General features: G+C 43.0%; 1 long non-coding RNA gene across 1 annotated transcript in view; it reads left to right on the top strand.

Annotated features, from left to right (window-relative positions):
- The first annotated feature begins 803 nt into the window (after positions 1–803).
- Positions 804–23,147, top strand: part of LOC137370937 (uncharacterized) — a 38,065-nt gene continuing 15,721 nt past the window's right edge. Inside the window, exons 1-3 of the long non-coding RNA XR_010975143.1 lie at positions 804–890; positions 18,650–18,836; positions 21,528–21,633. This is a non-coding gene — a long non-coding RNA (uncharacterized lncRNA). The remainder of the gene's footprint in view (positions 891–18,649; positions 18,837–21,527; positions 21,634–23,147) is intronic.

The following is a 23,147-nucleotide window of genomic DNA, read 5'->3' on the forward strand; positions in this document are numbered from 1 at the left end:
CCAAGATCTTTAAGATCACTCTTAAAGGCAATCACACAACATGTATAACAATACCTAAAATATATCTAAAGCAGTTTAGGTTAATGTATCACAAGTCCTGTGAATTGCAGGTAAGCAAAATTTTAAGATTCTGTTCCTGCAATGTCTGATGCAACTATTTGTGATAAATGCACTTCCAATTTGTAATAAAGCAGTTCTAAAACAGTTGGGGCTTATTTTGTTGTCTGGAGTTCCTAAATATGGTCAAAATATGTTACTGCAAATTCTTCTTCTTCTTTGGCCTCCTTGTCTCGGGAGACAATGGGTAAGCGCTTGGAGGTGGTCAGTGGTTTGTGGAGCAGCGCCTGGAGTGGCTATAAAGGCCAATACTAGAGTGACAGACTCTTCCACAGGTGCTGCAGAAAAAATTGGTTGTCGGGGCTGTTACACAGTTGGCTCTCCCCTTGCGCTTCTGTCTTTTTTCCTGCCAACTGCTAAGTCTCTTCGACTCACCACTTTAGCCCCGCCTTTATGGCTGCCCGCCATTGCAACTGTTAAAAAGTCAGGAAGAGGCAACTGTGACAGAGTTGGAAGTTACAAGTGCTCTTGCACTGCCGCAATTGAGAAAATTAGCTGTGTTATAAAGATTTTACTTTGATACGGGATTGAAAGATGACTGATATTCATTTTTTTCGATTTGGAAAAAGAGAGTAACTGTGCAATTAAAGGTAAACAATCAGCACATGTGGACAGTTCAATAAAGTTTAAACATATTGAAAAGTCTTGCACAATAATTGGTAATGCTGATGTTTGTCTGACATGGAGGTATCTTTAACGTAATGACAACGACAGACATAACATGAATGACGTCCACACCTCATAAACAGAGCAGATAAGATCAATGGGATCAGGTAGGATTCCTTTAACCTGAATTCATTTAATGACAAATGTTGGCTTTAGCTTTTTGATAATATCTTCAGTAATGCCAACAGAAGGAAAGCAAACTGAAATCAATGACTGTAGTCTATAAGAGTCCAGAACTTAAGAGGTCAAAGGTTAGATTCAACAGTAAATATGGTGTTCAGAATCTTTTACTAGTGCCAGTCAATAACAGAAATGTAGAAAAACTAAGAGATATTTTACAAAAAACCCCAAGCAATGATTTGACAGCTAATAACATATTTTTAAAGAAAAAAAATCAAAGCTTTTTTTTTTATCTTTGATGCAATGCGAGGATTGTATTGACCAAGACAGTGCTGATGAGATTTGGTACATAATTATTTATTGAAGTTGCACAGCAACACTTGAATAATGTTTGTTCATGAAATTCTGGTTTCACCTAATTGTGTGTCAGAAAAATATAGAACAAATGCTTTTGCTTGAAAAGTACACTAATATTCTATAATACATAGCATGGCAAAATTCTTAAGTTAAATATTTACTGAGTTACATTGCTCTGGAAATTCATTATAAATATAATTCTATTTACAAGTTCATGGGTTCCTGAAACCTGATTCAAACCGTTTCCATTTTGAAGTTAAAGGTTCAGTATTTAACAAAGACATTCATCATCCTATTTGCGTAGAGTTGGCTGTCAATCACACTTTGCTGCCCCCATTGCTTCATCCACATGTGTGGAACACAGATATGCATAGTGGGTTGATGCCATCATAGTGCAGTGGCATCAGTGATTGGCTGATGCCCTTAAAGATCAATTTGACAACTTTGTTGAAAAACACTCAAACTCATGTTTAGGGTTCCATTTATTTTGTGGGCAATGTCTTGATTTGTGTTCTTTACAACAAAATGATGAGGGGAGAATACATAAGAAACAGGGCAAAATGTCAAAAAATCCTATAGAGATAACTTGAAAAATACAATAATACAGCAATAATACAGCACAATCTCAGAAGGTCATAGTGAGGAAGACGAGACAAGCTATGAATTAGTGGGAATTGCGAAGATAGTAAATTTTGAAAGCAGTACTGCTGCTCAGATATATTTTATGCTTAATGTGATTGCAGCTCACAAAAAGGAAAAATCAAAAGGAAAAAAAGTTAGAGAACTCAGTGAGCGAAAAACTCTATCGTCTTCAGAATTCTCCTCATGCTTCCACATATGTCCACTAGTCCATTTTGCTTCTAGATCTGCTTTGATGATTTTCTATTGAAATTTACAAAAATAGTTGCGAAACTGAACCAAAAATTCCTTCACAGTGCCAACTTGAAATTGTGCCAATCTACACAAGAACACAAGAAATAAGAGCAGGAGTAGACCATATGGCTGCTCTGCCATTCAAAACAATCATGGCTGATCTTAGGATTCAACTCCACTTTCCCGCCAGTTCGCCATATTCCTTGATTCCCTGAGAAACCAAAAATCTATCTATCCCAGCCTTAAATGTATTCAGTGATGGAGCATCCACAACCCTCTGAGGTAGAGACTTCTAAAGATTCGCAACCCTTTGAGTGAAGTAAGTTACCCTCATCTCAGTCCTAAATGATCAGTCCCTTATCCTGAAACTGTGCCCCTGTGCTTTAGATTCCCCAGCCAGTGGAAATACTATCTTGGTGTCTACCCTATCCAGCCCCTTTAGAATCTTATACGTTTCAATGAGAACACCTCTCATTCTTCTAAACTCCAGAGAATACAGGCCCAATTTACTTAGTCTCACATCATAGGACAACCCCCTCACCCCAGGGATCAATATAGTGAACCTTCGCTGCACTGCCTCCAATGCAAGTATATCCTTTGTTAAATGTGGAGCCCAAAATGCACATAATATTCCAGATGTGGTCTCACCAAAACCCTGTACAATTGTAGCAATACTTCCTTACTCCTGTACTCCAATCCTCTTGCAATAAAGTCCAACATGCCATTTGCCTTCCTAATTGCTTGTTGTACCTGCATGTTAACTTTCTGCGTTCCTTTTACAAGCACACCCAAGTCTCTTTGAACATCGACACTTACAAGTTGCACACTGCCTGTGTGGAGTTTGCAAGTTCTCCCTGTGTCTGCGTGGGTTTCCTCCGGGTGCTCCGGTTTCCTCCCACATGCCAAAGACTTGCTGGTTGGTAGGTTAATTGGCCATTATAAATTGCCCCTAGTATAGGTAGGTGGTAGGGAAATATAGGGACAGGTGGGGATGTGGTAAAAATATGGAATTAGTGTAGGATTAGTATAAATGGGTGGTTGATGGTCGGCACAGACTCGGTGGGCCGAAGGGCCTGTTTCAGTGCTGTATCTCTAAACTAAACTAAACCATTAAAAAAATATTCTGCTTTTCTATTCTTACGACCATAGTGCATAACTTTACATTTCCCTACATTATACTCCATCTGCCATCTTGTTGCCCACTCACTGAACCTGTCTATATCTCTTTGCAGCCTCTCTGTGTCCCTAAAGCTTACCTTTCCACCTACCGTTGCATCATCAGCAAACTTAGATACATTACTCTGTCTCTTCAACTAAGTCATTAATGTAGATTGTAAATAGCTGAGGGCCCAGCACTGATTCTTGTGGCACTCCACTATTTACTGCCTGCAAACTTGAAAATGCCCTGTTTATGCCCACTTGTTGCTTCCCGTCTGTTAACCAATCATCTATCCATGCTAATATATTACCCCCAACTCCATGAGCCCTTATCTTGCCAATTAACCTTTTGTGTGGCACATTATCGAATGCCTTTTGGAAATCCAGGTATACTACATCTACTGGTTCTCCTTTATCTACCCTACTAGTTACATCCTCAAAAAACTCTATAAACCTGTCAAACAGGATTTAATCTAATTGGAACTCTGGTAGTGAATAATCCATCCAATGAAAAATAATCACTTTTTTTTAGGTATATAGCAGGAAGATTTCTCTGTGTGCCATAGTAAAATGCATATAACGAAATCAAGAACACGTTTATAAAGAACGGGGTTATTATGCTGTTATATCTAGAGCATAATGTCTCTCAAGAAGCAGGGCAGGTATCATGAATCTATGACAGGTTCCCCTGGAGGCTCATTGTGTTGATTTAGTGAGTACCTGGACCATATAAACCTGTAGGATGCTGAATACAATCCCTGTGCTAAGTTAAATGCTCAGAGCTGCGGTGGTTGTTGGGATGCTACAAGTGGTCTCATTCTCCCTGGGATTATGTATGAACTAAATATATCTACTTATTAATAGGACAGCTTCTGAACTCTATCTTTTATAAAGTATTTGTGAAATCTTGCTGTTGACTTCCATTGTACACATTTGGTGCGGAATTTTGAAATGATAGTCCCAGATGCAACAGCGGGAACTGTAACGGGTCGGGAACTCATTGTAATCTGCAGCGGGCTTTGCCATGGCTCTTTAACTCAGTCACAGCATTCGCATCCCGCTTCCAGGTTTCCCAACCAGTCACAGAGGGTGGGCCGGATGACGTATTGAATCAGTTAAAGGAAGGATTTTGCGTTAAAGGGACCCAGGCAAGGGTCAGAATAGATGAACTCTACATGGATTCCTGAGGCATCAGCAACTACAGGAATCAAAAGACCTGGGAAGGCTGCACTCCAGGGTCTCAGACTCTGTGGAGGTTCTTCTGCGAGATCTGAGAGACTGAAGAGAACTGAATTTTCCAAGGACAGAGGAAGAGGAAAGCCTCTCCAACCAAACAGGTGTGGACGGAAGTGACTGAGGAAGTGAGCAGCAGGAGTGTGGTCTCTCGAATCTGGATACAGTGCCTCAAAAGGTTGAAGGACCTCAGGAGAACAGGGCAACTGAGTGGCATAACTGTCAGGTGCTAGCCCCACACTCTGACTTCCCCAGCGTTCTCCCACACAGCACTCCTCAGACCAACACCATCATTTCACTCTCTCCAGGCATCTCACATCTCCATCTCAACAGCCAACACTCACACTTGCCCTCATCTTTGTGCCATTTTACACCTATGTCTCACACTCACCCTCCACAAATGTCCTTCCCTCTTCTGCACACACTCCATTTCTCATGCTCACAACTCTCTGCTTTGTCTCCTTGCAGAAGACAGGGCAGAAGTCCAGAGAGAGGCAGAGACCGGGAGGGATGTGGGGATGGGTGGTCCTCCAGTGATAGGCTCCTTGACAGCCACTGGCAATATGTGCCCACCTGGTCCTCTGAGAATGAGGTCTTGTTCCAGGAGGCTGCAGATATCAGTAACGTCCTGCATGAAAGCCTCAGTCTCCTGTGGCATGTGTGCTCAGAAAAGTTGCAATAGTTTGCCTATAGGCCCTGCAATTGGGGTCTTACCTCCTTTGAGCTGGATCTTTGTGCCCATCCCCTCTGTCCTGTGCAGGACATGGGTTGCCCCTGTGTTGCAAATATTAAGAGGGGGGTCTTTACTAAGAGAGTGTGCTTATAATCTCAGTACAGGATCTTGGGAGAGACTGTAGTTGTCAGAGAAGGCAGCTGCTGCTCCTACTCATGTTGCTCCTGCTGCTCCTGCTGCTTTGGTGTTTTGGTGTTGCTGCTGCTCTTGTTCCTCATCAGACGTCAAACGCAGAACTGCCACAGTGAGGGCTGACAGCAGGGAAAGTGGAGATGATAGTGAATGAAGTGCAAGGCATGCGAACTGAAATCACCTGTCAAGCAATGAATGCACACTCTCAGAAGAAGTGCTGTGAGCACTAACCTCTCACCTAGGAAGATCTACAGCACTTCAGTTTCACTGTTTGAAGGCTTCCCAGCCTGTTAGTTTCAATGCACAATATCTCCCCACAGTGCTCTCACCTGCTTGAGCCTGGTGAGTTTCACACAGCTCATGGGACCCAAGCTCTGGGTTAAAACAAGACTTAATTGCCTCATTGATTGTTTAATTTACTTACCCAACAGATCCACAGGGGTTCCCCACTCATCTGCAATCCTGCCCCAGTGAAACTTGCAGGTGGGCGAGATCATGTTGGGTTTCTGTACCAATGCCACTTCTCAGGGCTTTAACCCCTACCCCTATCCACACCCAAACCCGCCCCTCCTTGGCAGCTAAAATTCAGCTCTTGGTTTCTGGTTTTGTGATCGGAAGGGACCTGAGATAATGTTTAGAGATCAGTGATAGGTACACAGCAAATGCATTCCTGTAATTAATGATTCCTGTGAAAACTGGAATATCCTGATAACAGATAACAATCGGAAGAAACCTTTGTACAAGTAGGCTTTCTTTCTTCTATGGACATAGTACTTTGAAAATATGAACATATATTCTATCATGCTATGTATGCAAAATTATTTTGATCTGGAATTACTTTAATGCTGTTTAAAATAAATGGGTTAAGACCTTGCTAAATTAACAGAAAGCAATCTCAGAGAAAAGGATTAATATTTGCTTATTAGTATCTCATTGTAGAATTTCCTGACCTGCTTATTTCTGAATTTTGATTTTAGTATTGAATAACATTATGCAACATCGCAGAATATTTCTTAATTGGCAGTATTGTTCACAGAACTGGAATTGTGCTTTTTTTAAGCTTTTAAAATGTTAACACAGAGATTCAGAGTTCAAAGATTAAAGGTTCCAGAATCCAACAGCATTCACGTTAGTTGTTTTTCAATTGAGCAACCTTTGTCTATTGAATAACAAGGTTTTAAAACTAGAGAGCCTAACACTTAGTACACCCACTCAATTAATGTTTAAACACTGCACAGCACCAGGATTCAAGATGTACTTTTGGACAAAACAATTTATTATGAGAGTACATGTTTGATTTAATATTATTTTGTAAAACCTCGTGCATTACTTAAACTCACATCCGGTAAGAGAGAAGGCAATTTGCCAAAATCAGCTAGAAAATTCAAGTTAGCTTCAGTTTCATTTAAAGTATTAGAATATGTAATTGTTAATGTTCCATGAGTTAACTAAAGCATTCCAACTCCAGGAAGAGGCCTGCAACCTACAGCTGGAATATCGATTTTATTTTAATTGTCTCTGCCAATTTTCTCCCTTCAACTCATGCAGACTCTGTGAAGTGCCTTGGACCATCTTTCTGCATGAAAGATGCTCAATAAAAAAAAAAATTGCTCTCAGAATATAAATGATGCAGGCAGGGCTGCATTTATTGCCACTAATGTTCTTCAGAGGAGAAAATCTGCCAACCTTACCCAGTCTGGCTTACATGTGATTCCAGACCCACAGCAATGTTGACTCTTAACTGCCCACAGAAATAGCCCTAGCAAGCCATTCAGTTGTATCAAACCACTACAGAAAAGTTGAAGAAGAATAAAACCGACAGCCCACCTGGCATCAACGTAGACACCTCACTAACATTTGGGGACTTGTGCCAACTTTGGGAGAGCTATCCACAGATGTTGTCAAAAAACCACCTGATATAGTCATTCTCACCGAATCATACCTTACAATGTCCCAGATGCCTCCAACATTGTTCTTGGGTATGTCCTGTCCCACCGTCAGCAATATCCATCAGACGTGGCGGCACGATCATACAGATTCAGGAGGGAATAAACTGGGAGTCTTCAATATTGACTCCAGACACCATGAAGTCTTGAGGCATCAGGTCAAACATGGGCAAAGAAACCTCCTGCTGATTATCACCTACTGCCCACACCCCCTCCCCCCCCAACACCCCCACACCCCTCAGCTGATAAATCAGTACTCCTCCATGTTGGACAGCAATTGGAAGAAGCACTGAGGGTAGCAAAGGCACCCCATGTATTCTGGGTGGGGGACTTCAATGTGCATCACCAAGAGTGGCTTGGTAGCACCACTGCTGACTGAGTTGGCCGAGGACTGAAGGACGTAACAGCCAGAGTGAGCCTGAGGCAGGTGGTGAGAGAACGAACAAGAGGGCAAAACCTATGTGACTTCATCCTCACCAATCTGCCTGGCACAGATGCATTTGTCCCTGACAATATTGGCAGGAGTGACTACTGCACAGTCCTTGTGGGGAGAAAGTCCCATCTTCACACTAAGGACACTCTCCGTTGTGTTGCATTGTGAGCAACACCATACTAAAAGGGATTGACTCAGGCCAGATCTAGTAGCTCAAAACTAGGCATCCATGAGGTGCTAGGGGACCAACTTTGGTTCAATGAGGAGTGTAGAAGAACATGCCAGCAGCAGTACCAGGCACACCTATAAATGAGATGCCAACCTGATGAAGCTACAACACAGGGCTACACGCATTCTAAAATGTGGAAGCAGCTTGCGATAGACAGAGCTAAGCAATCCCACAATCAGAATCACAGAATTGTTACAGCGCAGAAAGAGGCCATTCAGCCCATCGTGTCCGCACCGGCTCTCTGAAAGAGCAATTCACTCAGTTCCATTCCCCTGTTTTTTCCCCATAATCCTGCACATTTTTCCTTTTCACATAACTGTCTAATTCCCTTTTGAATGCTTCAGTTGAACCTGCCTCCACCATGTTCTCAGGCAACGCATTCCAGATCTTAATCACTTGCTGCGTGAAAAAGCTTTACCTCTTGTCACTTTTGCTTCTCTTCCCAAATACTTTAAAACTGTGCCCTCATGTTCTTGATCCTTTCATGAGGGGGAACAGTTTCTCTCAAACTACTCTGTCCAGACCCCTCATGATTTTGAATACCTTTATCAAATCACATCTCAGCCTTCTCTTCTCCAAGGAAAACAGTCCTAACTTCTCCAATCTATCTTCATAACTGAAATTCCTCAACCCTGGAACCATTCTCATGAATCTTTTCTGTACTCTCTCCAATGCCCTCACGTCTTTCCTCAAGTGCGGCGCCCAGAATTGGACGCAATACTCCAGCTGAGGCCGAACTAGTGTCGTATACAAGTTCAACATAACTTCCTTGCTCTTGTACTCTATGCCCCTATTAATAAAGCCCAGGATACTGTATGCTTTATTAACCACTCTCTCAACCTGTCCAGCCACCTTCAATGACTTATACACATACACACGTAGGTCCCTCTGTTCCTGCACCCACTTTAGAATTGTACCCTTTATTTTATATTGTCTCTCCATGTTCTTCCTACCAAAATGAATCACTTCACATTTCTCTGCATTGAACTTCATCTGTCACCAGTCTACCCATTCCACCAACTTGTCTATGTCCTTTTGGAGTTCTACATTATCCTCCTCACAGTTCACAATGCTTCCAAGTTTCATATCATACGCAAACTTTGAAATTGTGCCCTGTACACCAAGGTCTAGGTCATTAATATATATCAGGAAAAGCAAGGGGCCCAACACTGATCCCTGGGGAACTCCGCTACAAACCTTCCTCCAGCCCGAAAAACATCCATTAACCACTACTCTTTGTTTCCTGTCACTCAGCCAATTTCATATCCATGTTACTACTGTCCCTTTTATTCCATGAGCTACAAGTTTGCTCACAAGTCTGTTGTGTGGCACTGTATCAAACACCTTTTGAAAGTCCATGTACACCATATCAACAGCATTGCCCTCATCAACACTCTCTGTTACCTCCTCAAAAAACTCCAGCAAGTTAGTTAAACATGATTTTCCCTTAAGAAATCCATGCTGGCTTTCCTTACTTAACTCCCATTTATCCATGTGACTATTGATTTTGTCCTGAATTATTTTTTTGAGAAGTTTTCCCACCACCGACGTCAAACTGACTGGCCTGTAGTTGCTGGGCTTATCTTTACACCCTTTTTTGAACAAAGGTATAACGTTTGCAATTCTCCAGTCCTCTGGCAGCACCCCCGAGTCTAAGGAAGACTAAAAAATTATGGCCAGTGTCTCTGTGATTTCCATCCTCGCTTCCCTCAGTATCCTTGGATGCATCTCATCTGGCCCTGGTGACTTATCCACTTTAAGTACAGACAGCCTACCTAATACCTCCTCTTTATCAATTTTAAACCCCTCTAGTGTCTGTTTAGTTTAGTTTAGAGATACAGCACTGAAACAGGCCCTTCGGCCCACCGAGTCTGTGCCGACCATCAACCACCCACTTATACTAATCCTACACTAATCCCATATTCCTATCACATCCCCACCTGTCCCTATATTTCCCTACCACCTACCTATACTAGGGGCAATTTATAAAGGCCAATTAACCTATCAACCTGCAAGTCTTTGGCATGTGGGAGGAAACCGGAGCACCCGGAGGAAACCCACGCAGACACAGGGAGAACTTGCAAACTCCGCACAGGCAGTACCCAGAATCGAACCCGGGTCCCTGGAGCTGTGAGGCTGCGGTGCTAACCACTGCGCCACTGTGACGCCCCTGACTTACCTCCTCTTTAAATATTGTCTGGGTTGCATCTTCTTCCTTGGTAAAGACAGATGCAAAGTATTCATTTAATACCTCAGCTATGCCTTCTGCCTCCATATGTAAATCCCCTTTCTGGTCCCTAATCGGCTCCACTCCTCCTTTTACCATTTATATGCCTTTAGAAAACTTTAGGATTTCCTTTAATGCTAGCTAACAGTCTCTTTTCATGTTCTCTTTGCTTCTCTTATTTGCTTTTTCACTTCCCCTCTGGACCTTCTATATTCAGCCTGGTTCTCAATAGTATTTTCTACCTGGCATCTGTCATAAGCACACTTTTTCTTCTTTGTCTTAATCTCTACCTCTTTTGTCATCCAGGGAGCTCTGGATTTGTTTGCCCTACTTTTCCCCTTCAAAGGAACATACCTTGACTGTGCTCGAACTATCTCTTCTCTGAAGGTTCTACCGGTTTTCCTGCCAACCTTTGATTCCAATTTATTCGCCCCAGCTCCATTCTTACCCCATTAAAGTTGGCCTTCCTCCAGTTAATTATTCTTACCCTGGATTGCTCTTTGTCCTTTTCCATAGTCAGCCTAAATCTTATGATAAAATGATTACTATCCCCTAAATACTCTCCTACTAATACTTGATCCACTTGGCCCACCTCATTCCCAAAAACCAGGTCTAGCAGTGCCTCCTTTCTAATTGGACTAGCATCATACTGTTGTAGAAAATATTCCTGAACACATCCTAGGAACTCTTGCCCCTCACTGACTATTATCCCAGTCTATGTTTGGATAATTGAAGTCCCCCATTATAACCACCCTATAATTTTTGCACCTATCTGTAATTTCCTTGCAAATTTGTTCCTCCACATCCTCCCCACTAGCTGGTGGTCTATAGACAACACTGAGCAATGTAACTGCAACTTTTTTGTTCCTTACCTCTAGACAAATTGATTCTATTCTCGACCCCTCTGGAACATCCCTTTTCTCCAGCACTGCAATGCTCTCTTTAATCAATACTGCCATCCCTCCCACTTTTTTCCCTTTGCTATCTTTCCTGAATACCTTGTATCCAGGAATATTTAACACCCAGTCCTGCCATTCTTTGAGCCAGGTCTCTGTTATAGCCACAACATCATATTTCCACATGGTAATCTGCACCTGTCCCTCACCAGTCTTATTAACCACACTCCATGCATTCACATGCACATTAACCCTGATTCAGACTTTATTACTTTCTCCTTTACTCTGACCCCACCTAATAACGTACTATTCCCTACTCTTGTGCTATCTATCTCCCCGAGTATTCTGTGCACCTTGATATTGCTCGCTAATACTTGCTCCTAGTTCCCACACCACTGACAAGTTATCAGTTTTGCTACCATCCAATCTGAGCTCCCTCTCAGGTTCCCATCCCCCTGACAATTTAGTTTAAACCCTCCCCAACAGCACCAGCAAATCTCCCTGCGAGGATATTTGTCCCAGTCCTGCTAAGATGCACCTTGTACAGGTCCCACCTGCCCCAGAACCGATCCCAATGTCTCAGAAATCTGATGCCCTCCTTCCTACACCAGTTCTCCAGCCATGTGCTCAATCACTCAATTCTTTTTTTCCTCTGCTCACTTGCACGTGGGACTGGGAGTAATCCTGAGATAATTGCTTTTGAGGTTCTGCTTTTTAATCTCCTTCCTAGCTCCCTAAAATCTGCTTTCAGGACCTCATCCTCCTTCTTACCTATGTCATTGGTACCAATGTGGACCATGACCTCTGGCTGTTCACCCTCCCCCAGAAGAATGTCCTGCAGCCTCTCCGTGACATCCTTGACCCTGGCACCAGGAAGGCAACACACCGTCCTGGAGTCACGTTTCCTGTCGCAGAAATGCCTGCCTGTTCCCCTAACTAATGAATCCCCTATCATTACTGCTCTTCCACTCCTCTTCCTTCCCTCCTGTGCAGCTGAGCCACCTGTGGTGCCATAAACCTGGCTCTGACTGCACCCCTCTAAGGAACCATCACCCTCACTGGTATCCAAAATGGAAAACTGATTAGTGAGTGAGATCATATCAGTGGACTCCTGCACTGTCTGCCTGCCGATCACCTATTCCCTATCTGCCTGCATGCTCCTAATCTGTGGTGTGACCATCTCCCTAAACATGCAATTCACATAGTTCTCCGCCTCACGGATGCATAACAGTGACTCCAGCCGCCGCTCGTGTTCCGAAACCCAGAGCTCAAGCTTCTGCAACCGGTGACACTTCCTGCAGATGTGTTTGTCTAGGACACATGGTGTGTCTATGACTTCCCACATGCCACAGGCTGTACATTCCACTCGGCACAGCTGCCCTGCCATACCTTAACTTTACAGACTATTTATTATAAGTAGAATAGCTTACCAGGTACTTATCAAACAGCTCCTTCCACTGCACCGAAATAGGAACCAAATACTGGAGGGTTAAAAAAGTGTACTCGCCACTCACCCAACTCGAATCTCCACACTCAGCTTGCAATCTGTACACCATTTACAGGCTGCACCCAGACCTCTGTATTTATACCTTTCGAAGCTAAACTTGCAGCAACCAGATTTGACTGGTCAGCTACTTAACTAATCTACTCTGCAGTAGAACCTGTTAATCCTTGCCTCAGACTGGAAGAAACTTACTTGGCTTTCCTAACCCTACATTACTTTCTTAACCTTACTTTATCTAGATGGTAAATCCCAGTTAAATGCGAACAGCAGACCAGACTTTTCTAAAGTTAACAACACTTAAAATCCGCACCCACCAAACTCAAATCTCCACGCTCAGCTTGCAATCTGCAACCAACAAATCAGATCTAAGCTCTGCAGTTTTGCCACATCCAGTCATGAATAGTGGTGAACAATTAAACAGCTAACTGGAGGAGGAGGCTCCACAAACATCCCAATCCTGAATGATGGCACAACCCAGCACATCAGTGCAAAAGACAAGACTGAAGAACTTAAATCCATCTTCAGCCAGAAGTGCTGAGTTAATGATCCATCTCGGTCTCTTCCTGAGGTCCCCAGCATAGAGCCATAGAACAATTACGGCACAGAAGGAGGCCATTCAGCCCATCGTGTCCATGCTGGCCAAAAAAAACTATCCGCCCAATCTAATCCCATCTTCCAGCACCTGGTCCATAGCCTTGCAGGTTACAGTACTTCAGGTACATGTCCAGGTACCTTTTTAAAGAATTAAGGGTTTCTGCCTCCACCACCGTTCCTGGCAGTGAATTCCAGACACCCACCACCCTCTGGGTGAAAAAGTTTTCCTCAAGTCCTCTCTAATCCTTATACCAATCACCTTAAATCTGTGTCCTCTGGTAACTGACCTCCTCGCCTGGGGAAACAGGTCTTTCCTGTCCACTCTATCTAGGCCCCTCATAATTTTGTACACATCTATTAAGTCTCCCCTCAGCATCCTCAGTACCAGGGAAAACAACCCTAGTCTATTCAATCTTTCTTCATAGCTGCAACTTTCAAGCCCTGGCAACATTCTTGTAAATCCCCTTGGTACTCTCTCCATAGATGTCAGTCTTCAGAAAATTCGATGCACTCCACATAATATTAAAAAACGGCTGATGGCATTGGATACAACAAAGGCAATGGGCCCTGACAACATCCTGGCTATATTATTGAAGACTTGTGCTGCAGAACTAGCCGCACACTTAGTCAAGCACCATCTAGAAGGAGAAGGACAACAGATGCATGGGAACACCGCAAGTTCCCCTCCAGGCCACACACCATCCTGACTTGGAACAATATTGCGGTTCCTTCACTGTTGCTGGGTCAAAATCCTGGAACTGCTTTTCTAACGGCACTGTGGGTATACCTACCCCACATGGACTGCAGAAGTTCAAGAAGGCAACTCACCACCACCTTCTCAAGGGCAATTAGAGATGGGCAATAAATGCTGGCCTAGCCAGCAACGTCACAGCCCATGAACAAATAAGCAAAAAAGCTGGTCCAGTACAGCAACAACACCGGTATCTACCCAACAATGTGGAAAATTGCCCAGGTATGTCCTGTCCACAAAAAGCATGACCTGTCCACAAAACCCCTAACCTGTGTCCAAATCAGCTTAGCATGTGGGTAATAGTGATCCCACAACATCGTTTTTGCCCTTTTTGATGATCGGGATCATCAGGAGAGAGTTGCTGTTTAAGTAACAGTAGTTGGAGATGTAGACGCTTGTAGAGGATTTTGGTCTTGCTGGTGTTGAGAGAGTGAGCAACCCTTCTGTATGTGAAGTTGAAGAGGTTTGGGGTGGTCTGTATGTCACTTGCAGTGTGGGCCACAAATGCAGTCATCAGCAAATTATAAGTCGTGAATATGCAGGACAGTCACTTTAGTCTTAGCTCTCAGCCTAATAAGGTTGAAAAGCTTCCCATCAAGTCGGAAACTCAATCATGACCTCTTGTGGAAAATGGTCATGAGTGAGTTCCATGACCAGGCTGAGGTAAATAGTGGAGAGTTGGCACAATCACACAGTCCTGTTTGACACCTGTTTGATACGAAAGGGATCGGTCTCCAAACCCGTTGCAAAGGAAGGTTGCTGTTATACCATCATGCAAGAGTTGCAGAATAATAACAAATTCTGCTGAACATCCAAGTCTTTGGAGGACTTTCCAAACAGCTTTGCGATTGATGGAATCAAAGGCCTTTGACAGATCAATAAAGGCCATGTAGAGTTCTTTGCAATGTTCCTAGTATTTTTCTTGGATTTGCCGAGCTGCAAAGATCAGATCTGTGGTTCCCCTGGATAACCGGAAATCACATTGGGCCTCCGGAAGTACAGCTTCACTGACATGTAGGAGATGGTTCAGGAGGATTCGTGCAAGAATTTTCCCCACTGTGGACAGAAGGGATATACCCCTATAGTTCTCACAAATACAGTTATCACCCTTATTAAAACTGAAACAATAATGGCATTGCGAAAATCGGGAGGTAAGACCCCTTCTTCCCAGATTATTGTAAAATCGTCTGAGAGATTGAGCAAGTGTTCATGACAACCAGCTTTATAGATCTCTGCAGGAATGTTGTCCAGACCACACGCCTTGTTATTCTTCATCTGTTGGGAAACCTTTTGTATCTGAGCAAGTGTTGGCAGTATACCCAAATATGGGCTGGAATTTTACACCCCCTGTGGGAGCGGGCAGGAGGCGGGGGGTGCGTAAAATTGTGTGGGAGGCAGGGGGGGGGGGGGTTGCCATTCCCAATGTCTTTCCACCTAGGCTTGAATTCTACGAGTGGAGGGGGAGATAACAAACGGCCTGCCCACCCCAGGCCAAATGAGGTCCTTATTTGGCCAATTAATTGCCCCTTAAGTGGCACTATAATATACTGTTGCCACTATTACCAGCGAGGGCCGGGCACTTTGTCAGCTGTGGAGGCCGCCCAGTAATACCTGGTGGCCTCCTTGTGTGCCCGAGGGGGGGGGCCTTCTTCATCGGGCACTCTGTGCCCCATGGAGGGCCCCCCGCAGCCCTTCTGATTGACTTCCTAGCCAAGGCGAGGCTCAAAACCCCACTTACCATTTTCAGTGCCAGCGTCCATGATCCTCCTGAAGCCGGATGCAGTCCCAGCAGGGGCCACCACTCCCAGTGGCACTGCTGGGACTGGAGCTGCCGGCCCGCTGATTGGCCAGCAGCTCATGGAGGCAGGACTTCCTGCCTCAGAGGGGCAGAAGCCCCATTCAAGACCTCTGTGTGGCTGCCAGGCCCAGCAGAGGCGGGCTCACCCCCGACTTTTAAGCCAATGGCGGGGCCTCCGCCTGAGGTAAAATTCCAGCCGTGATCTCTCAGGCTGTCAAGGGATTGTTTTAATGGTTTTGTCTGATACTGTTGACACCAGATTGAGAAGGTTCTGGTAGTGCTCCTTCCAATGGTCTCGGATAGCTGCATCATGTTTGAGATGAGGGGGAGGGACCATTTGTTTTTGGTCCATAGATGGTCTTGGTGGCCTGGAAGAAGCTGTGCATGTTGTGCAGGTCTGCAGAACATTAGATTTAATTGGCCTTCTCTACCCACCACTTATTCTTGATGACACATAGCATTCTCTGAGCTTCAGATTTGAGTAGTAAGTATTTTTCTTGTTTCTGCGGTGATGTAGGGTGATTTTGACACATAATGAAAGCTTGGTATTTCCAATCAAGAATTTTGGGTATTTTTTTTATCATTCGTGTCAAACCAGTCTTGGTACCTGTGAAATTCAAACCCAATGATTTGGGTACATGTCTCTTGGATCTCAGATTTGATCTTATCCCAAAGCTCTTCCACACTGGCATCATTGGAACCTGTGAGAGCAAGACGGGAAGAAAGTTGTACGTGGAATTGTTCTCTTGTTTTTATATCCTGGAGAATGTGGATATTAAATCTTCTGGATTTCTTTGAGGATCTTTGGTGTTTGGGTGCCAGGCATATGATCATGGTGGAGCATACAGGTTTGTGGTCGGTTCAGCAGTCGTTTGTACTCCGCATGACTTGGGTGATGTGCACATCCTTCCTAACTTGGGCTTGGACATTGACGTAGTACAGGAGGTGCCAATGCTTGGACTGGGGGTGTTTCCACATTGTCTTATGTTTATTTTTCTGACTAAGTGTTTGTAATGGTGAGCCCATGTTCAGCGCACTTGGTGTGGAGAAAACCATTGGCATTTGAATTCCCCAATCCTTCTTTCCCGATGGTGCCTTTCCAGATAGTGTATTTGCGTCCGACTCTGGCATTAAAATCTTCCAGTAGAATCAGTTAGTCCTGATTTGGGATGGCTGCCAATACAGAATTCAGATCTGCATAAAAGAGCTCTTTGGTTTCATCAGTAGAATCGAGTGTTGGGGAATAAGCACTGATGACTGTGGCCCATTGGTTGCCACTGAGTTGAAGGCGTTGAGTCATAAGCCGTTCGTTAATGTCAATTGGAAGTTCTGTGAGTATATCAGTGATTCTATTTTTGATGGCGATCCTTCTCTGGTTTCCCCTTCCAGAAGAAAGTGTATCCTCCTCCTTCCCATCTAAGCTGGCCTCCCTCACGGAGTCACATTTCACTGAGAGCTGCGACATCGATGTTATATATCGCAAGCTCTCCACAAACTATGGCAATTCTCCTTTCTGGGCCTTCACGATTTTGATTGTCCATATAGGTGTTCACATTCCAAGTACAGAAATTCATGCATTTTATTGCTTGTGTATGTTTTTAACTACAAGCGTGGTGATCCAACCAGGTGCAGTTTCCTGCAGTTTGGGACAGCTTATGTTTGGGGCACCTTTTCTAGACCCTTCCTGAAGTGAGTTGAACAGAGGGACCCTAAAAAGGGCTGCCTCAGTCATGGATGTGCTGCTGGAGAGCTACTTCTGTCTCAATTCCAAGAGTTCAGCAACCATCAGACAACCGCCGCCTACGTGCAGATTTGTGACTACAGACCTCCAGGTTCACAGCCCTGTCTCCAACGCCACTTGTCCATCGCCATAGGGCTTTTCGATGTCTCTAGCAGAGGACTGCGTGTGTCTTCCTTTAACATGAGGAAGTCAGTGTGCAGTTGACAGCCATGCAATCCTGACGAGTTGGCAATCATTACCCAATGGCATGACAAGCCATGACAACTGGTGAGTGCCCATCCCACTGCAGCCTTAATCCGCCTTTACAGCTGCTGATGTACATGTGCTTCATTCATCCTCCTGTTCCACCGTGTTTTTATTGAGGTTCGTCCTCTAGATCCACCCAGATCAGCGTAGCAGGCTCACCTCATGCAGGTTTTGGCTGGGACGGTCTCAGTGGAAGGACAAGCTGTGAGCAAAGCCACAACCAGTCCGCCACCCTGGGATGCAAGGACACGTACTAGTGGGAAGGTACACTCGGCAGAGCCACTGTATCAATGTACAATTCCACCAAGATTTACAGTTTCGTGTCTTGAAACCAAGCAGTAAAGTAAATATAAATGCTCTGAGACATTTACTGTAACAGCAAACCACTGGCATAAGGGTATGGCCCGAAATATCTTCATAAACAGAACCTCATAATGCGCTCCACCCTTTGGAAGGATGATCTACAACCTCCTTATGGATCCTTAGGTGCACATATTAAAAATAGATTCCACAGAAGTTCCAGAGGGCTCATTTATGAAACAAGTACAATCCATAAATAGCGCAACAGAGTCACAGCTATTTTCAAAATCAGGCCCCATAGTCATTAAGCATTGCACAGTTGCCATTTGATGATTACATTGCTATTACCTTATTATCAAATGCTTGTTCACATCCTCCTAAAGCAACAATTCCCCTTAATCTCAGTGTTGCAATTCTGATTTCAAAAGAAAAACCACACATGCTAGCAGCCTGAAACAAAAATAGAAAATGCTGGAAATACACAATGAGTTCGTCAGCAACTCAAAGTGAATGATAAGTCAGCACATTGGTTAGAACCCTTTAACTGAACTCTACTGCTGAAGGCTTCCACCTGAGCCTGCCTTTTCTCTTTCAGATGCTGACTAACTCATCAACCCATAACTTGTGAATAACAGCTCCCATCATGGAACCTCACTCAACAAGAGCACATTTCAAAGAATTGGAGGCCGTCAACATGATTTGAAGTCAATGAAGATAAAAAATGGGAGAGATGTAAAATGGGCTGCTGACTCGATATTATTATTTTGTATTAGTGCCTTGAGGTGAGAAAGAGGGCATGCAGTTGAACTCTGAAATAAATGACTTGTTGGACATAATGGTTGTTCCGAAGAATTGATATGTTCTTATATCTCTGCAATATTTTGCTGAGTTTTTGTTCTCATTTGACTCAGCTATCACTACTACAGACCAAATAATGAATTCGCTAAGTCTTAAAATTTCTTTCAGTATAACTTTCACTTCTAACTCATGGCGATGTCAGCTTCAGTGTGCATGCCATTTTCAGTACTTTACCACCAGGAAACTTGTCAACACATTCAAGCAATTCATTTGGGTGCAAAATGTCCCTGATACCAATTCATAGCTCTGATGAATTTTAGTTCAATTATTTGAACTTATTTTTAAAACTACAACAACTTACATTTGTATATCACCTTTAATGTAGCAAAACATTCCAAAAAGCTTCACAAGAGCGCTATCAAACAAAATTTGAGGCCAATCCACAAAAGGAAAATATTAGGATAGATGACTAAAAGCTTGGTCAAAAAGGTAGGTTCTAAGGAGTGTTTTAAAGGAGGAGAGCAAGGTAGAGAGACTTGGGGATGGGCTGACGCATTGTAATTTCTTTTTGACTGGGCTCAGACACATGAGACTGTCAGAACATAATTTTATTTACATATTTCCAGGGACTTTCCTGAAGTCCATCATTGCTAAGGAGACAAAGTGGGTGAAGGGAGGGGTGGGGGATATTCAGTTTTGAAGGACCACCTTTGGCTTAGACAACAAAAGAGATTTTATTAAACTTTTTATAAAATGTGGTTTTCTCTTCAGTCAGCACTGATGGACATGCTATGCTGCAATAAGAATAATCAGTGTTTTCCCCCGCCACCTCCCCTCACTACCGGAGGCAGGCAGCTTGGCTGTTATGGAAATACTGCCTGGAGCCCATCATCAATATTCAAATCAACCTTACCCAAGAAGGTCAGCAGGGGTCAGAGTGTGAACCTAATTCGTGGGTCGAAGTCCCATCCCTAGACATTTCCAGAAGGAACCCTGCCACAGAGGAAAATCTGGACATTGTTGTAATTCGGCAATGTGCAAATTGCCTTCATGCATAGGCTGCAGCAGGATCTTACTGAACATCACTCGTGTACTTCAGATGCCAGACTACCAGTGTGCAGCACAGCAGCAGACTTTCAGATCATTCAAAAATCTTGTTAACCATAGGTCCTTTCTTATACCAGGAACTTGTCTATTCCTCCATGCAATTCCTTTACATTTCCAGGGCAACCACCTGCACTGGTGATTTGTTTCAAATCAATGATGAAGATAAGTGATGCAGAAATGACCCTAAAACTGTTGAAGAAATCTTCTACCAGGCCCTTTAACCATGTTTGCGATGTATTTGAGTGACTAACAACTATAAGGCTATACAAGCCTTATCTGGTGTAAACACCACAAAATACTATTAATGTCAAAATGACCACAGTACTTCAGTGGTAGGGGGATATAGGGACAGGTGGGGATGTGGTAGGAATATGGGATTAGTATAAATGGGTGGTTGATGGTCGGCACAGACTCGGTGGGCCGAAGGGCCTGTTTCAGTGCTGTATCTCTAAATAAATAAATATTATAAAATTCTCAACTATTTTGGATGGAAGTTTCCACTGGCCCACTGGAAACTTGGGTGTGAAGCAGACTTGGTGGGGATCCAGCAGGAATGACCACCCATTTATGTGCTCCATTATGCCCTGTCTGCATTTGCATCTATAAAATAGAGTAAAATAATGCACATTTGAGGTGATAAATGTTAAAGAAAAATACATTTTGATTCCACATATCAACTGTGCATTTATCTACTAACTTACTTACAGGAAAGCTTTTAATTATCGCCTGAAAACATCTTTTACTGCAAGTTGCACTCATGACCCAGCTCCATAGGCTATTATTTCAAGTTCCAAGCAATCCTGTTTGCTTTCCAAACCACATTTTCCTACACTAATTGACTATGCTCACCCACTATCCATGATGGTGCTCAGCCTTTAATGTAGTCTTTGATTTCCATGTTTTTCATGGCCTGCACCAGCTGTCTTCTTCCTGCTCATGCTTTGCTCAGTCTTGCTTGAACTGCAACAGCCACCCAAGGGGACAGAACCGTATGCATATGTCTGTATCGGCGTAATATGATTAGAAATGAAAGAATTCTATCTCTTTCCTCTATGGAGTTGCTTGTCCACTAAAAAATTGTTATATTTAGTACAGTTTTACACTTCAGAATTATTTTTCTGAACCTGCCTTTCATTGCCATTCCATTCCTGTGGTAGAACCAGTCTATTACTGTAAAACTGGTTAACTTTATACTAAATAAAACACCCAGTTCTTCATGCATTGCCTCGGCACTGCAAAATATTCTTTTACCACTAGCATTATTTGCCAACTTATTATGATTCTAGTTGGTTCCTGAGATGATAATATACAATCTATTCCTGTTAATTTAAAGTCTTTTTTGCTTAAAACATTTAATTATCTAAATAGCACAAGTGAAGAAATTTGAATAAAACAGCATAGAATATTTTTATGCATTATTTCAATTTGAATTAATACATAAGCTGAATTAAGGTGAGATGACATTAAATCCATAATTATATGCTTTATTCAAGAATTACTTGCCTTGCAAAACATATTGTACGTGACACAGATCTGTTTTATGATATGCTTATTTCCTTTTTCTAAAGGAAAAGAGGCCTGCTCTAATTTTTCTTTAAGGCTCACTGCAGCATACATCAATATCACGTCCTCTCTCAATCTCATTGTACCTGAGGAACATTTGAGTCACCCAGGGTGAGTCAACATTTTATGGAAAGGAAGAATTTACATTTATTTGGCACCTTTTGAGTCCTCAGGATGTCTCGAAGTGTTTCACATCTAACAAATTACTTTTACTTTGTAATCACCGTAGACAAATGCAGCACCCCATGTGAACACAGCAAAGTCCCACAAATGATATGAACCTGCTGACTAGTTATTTCACGGTGTTGCTCAAGGGATAAATATTGGCCAGGGCAACTCCCCTGCTCATTTTAATAAAATTACCTCAGGATTTTTGACTCTACCTGAACAAGTAGGCAGGTTGGAGGTCCTGTAGTTCTCATCTGAACAATGCACCCCTACTCAGTATAGCACTAAAGTATCAGCATGAACAATATCATTGTGTCCTGAAGTGAGATATGAACCTACAATCTTCTGAGATAGAGGTAGGAGTATAATAACTGAATTAAGACTGACACTGAAGTAACTGACCACTTCAATATGCCATGTAGGCAATCTCAGGAACAGTACTAAGGCTGCAGTTATACAGCATTCTGTGCAAATCCGGACAGGTGTGAGACAGCCCAAAGAGGGGACACACTTCATTCTTTAGTATGCTTAGAGGTCTTACACTGTCACTTTTGTATACCCAAAATTATTTTGCATCAACACAAAAGCCTAGTCTATCTCTTAGACAACAACACAATTTATTGTCAGAGTGCAAGGAGTCACAGACACCTGGCACACTCCCTGCAAAGTTCAAAAGCTCAACTTGCCCAATTATTAATATAGCTGGCACAGGCATGGTGGGCCAAATGGCCTCCTTCCATGCTGTATGTCTGATTCTATGATTACCTTTACAGACGGAATGGCATTTGGGATACTTAAGCAATTGTTACAAGATGCATCATGCATATTACTACATCCAAAAACAAGAACCAAAGGGTAAAACACGAAACTGAACAGATATGTGAAGGTGTGGGATCACTAAAACAGCAAGAGCATATTCTATTTTACCACAGATATATTTACTGGCAACAACCACTCCATTTCTCATTAAAAAAAAACAGAGGGAAACGTTCCACATATCTTGCTTCTTGCAGAGCAGTTTTTAATACATAGTGTGTCGTTTGAATGTGTAACTTTTTCTTCTTTGAAAATTATTTGTTTTTGCAATTATTGCACTAATACAGTATCATGATACAGTAACTGGTGTTACTTTCTCAATGTGTATTATATGAGAGCCTGCCAAATGGAATACAATCAGTGGCCTGTGGATGACCCTGGCAGCAGTGTGTATGCTAGTGTTCAGTGTGATTGCTGGGGGAAGGAGATTAGATGATTATTATTGTAAGAGCTACTTAGTCCTAACTACTGAGGCCTTGTTGGTTTATTTCAATTGATTTACTGTGTGGGGAGTGGAATTGGGTTTTGGGGTGGGATGAGGCAGTACATGTTGCATCCATACATGCCAATGTAGAAAACTGGCAAAAACCAACCAACAGCTTTGCAAAAACTGACTCAACCACCACTCCCCTCCAGCACCC

This window comes from Heterodontus francisci, chromosome 6 (genome assembly GCF_036365525.1).
Source record: "Heterodontus francisci isolate sHetFra1 chromosome 6, sHetFra1.hap1, whole genome shotgun sequence".
Lineage (NCBI taxonomy): Eukaryota > Metazoa > Chordata > Chondrichthyes > Heterodontiformes > Heterodontidae > Heterodontus > Heterodontus francisci.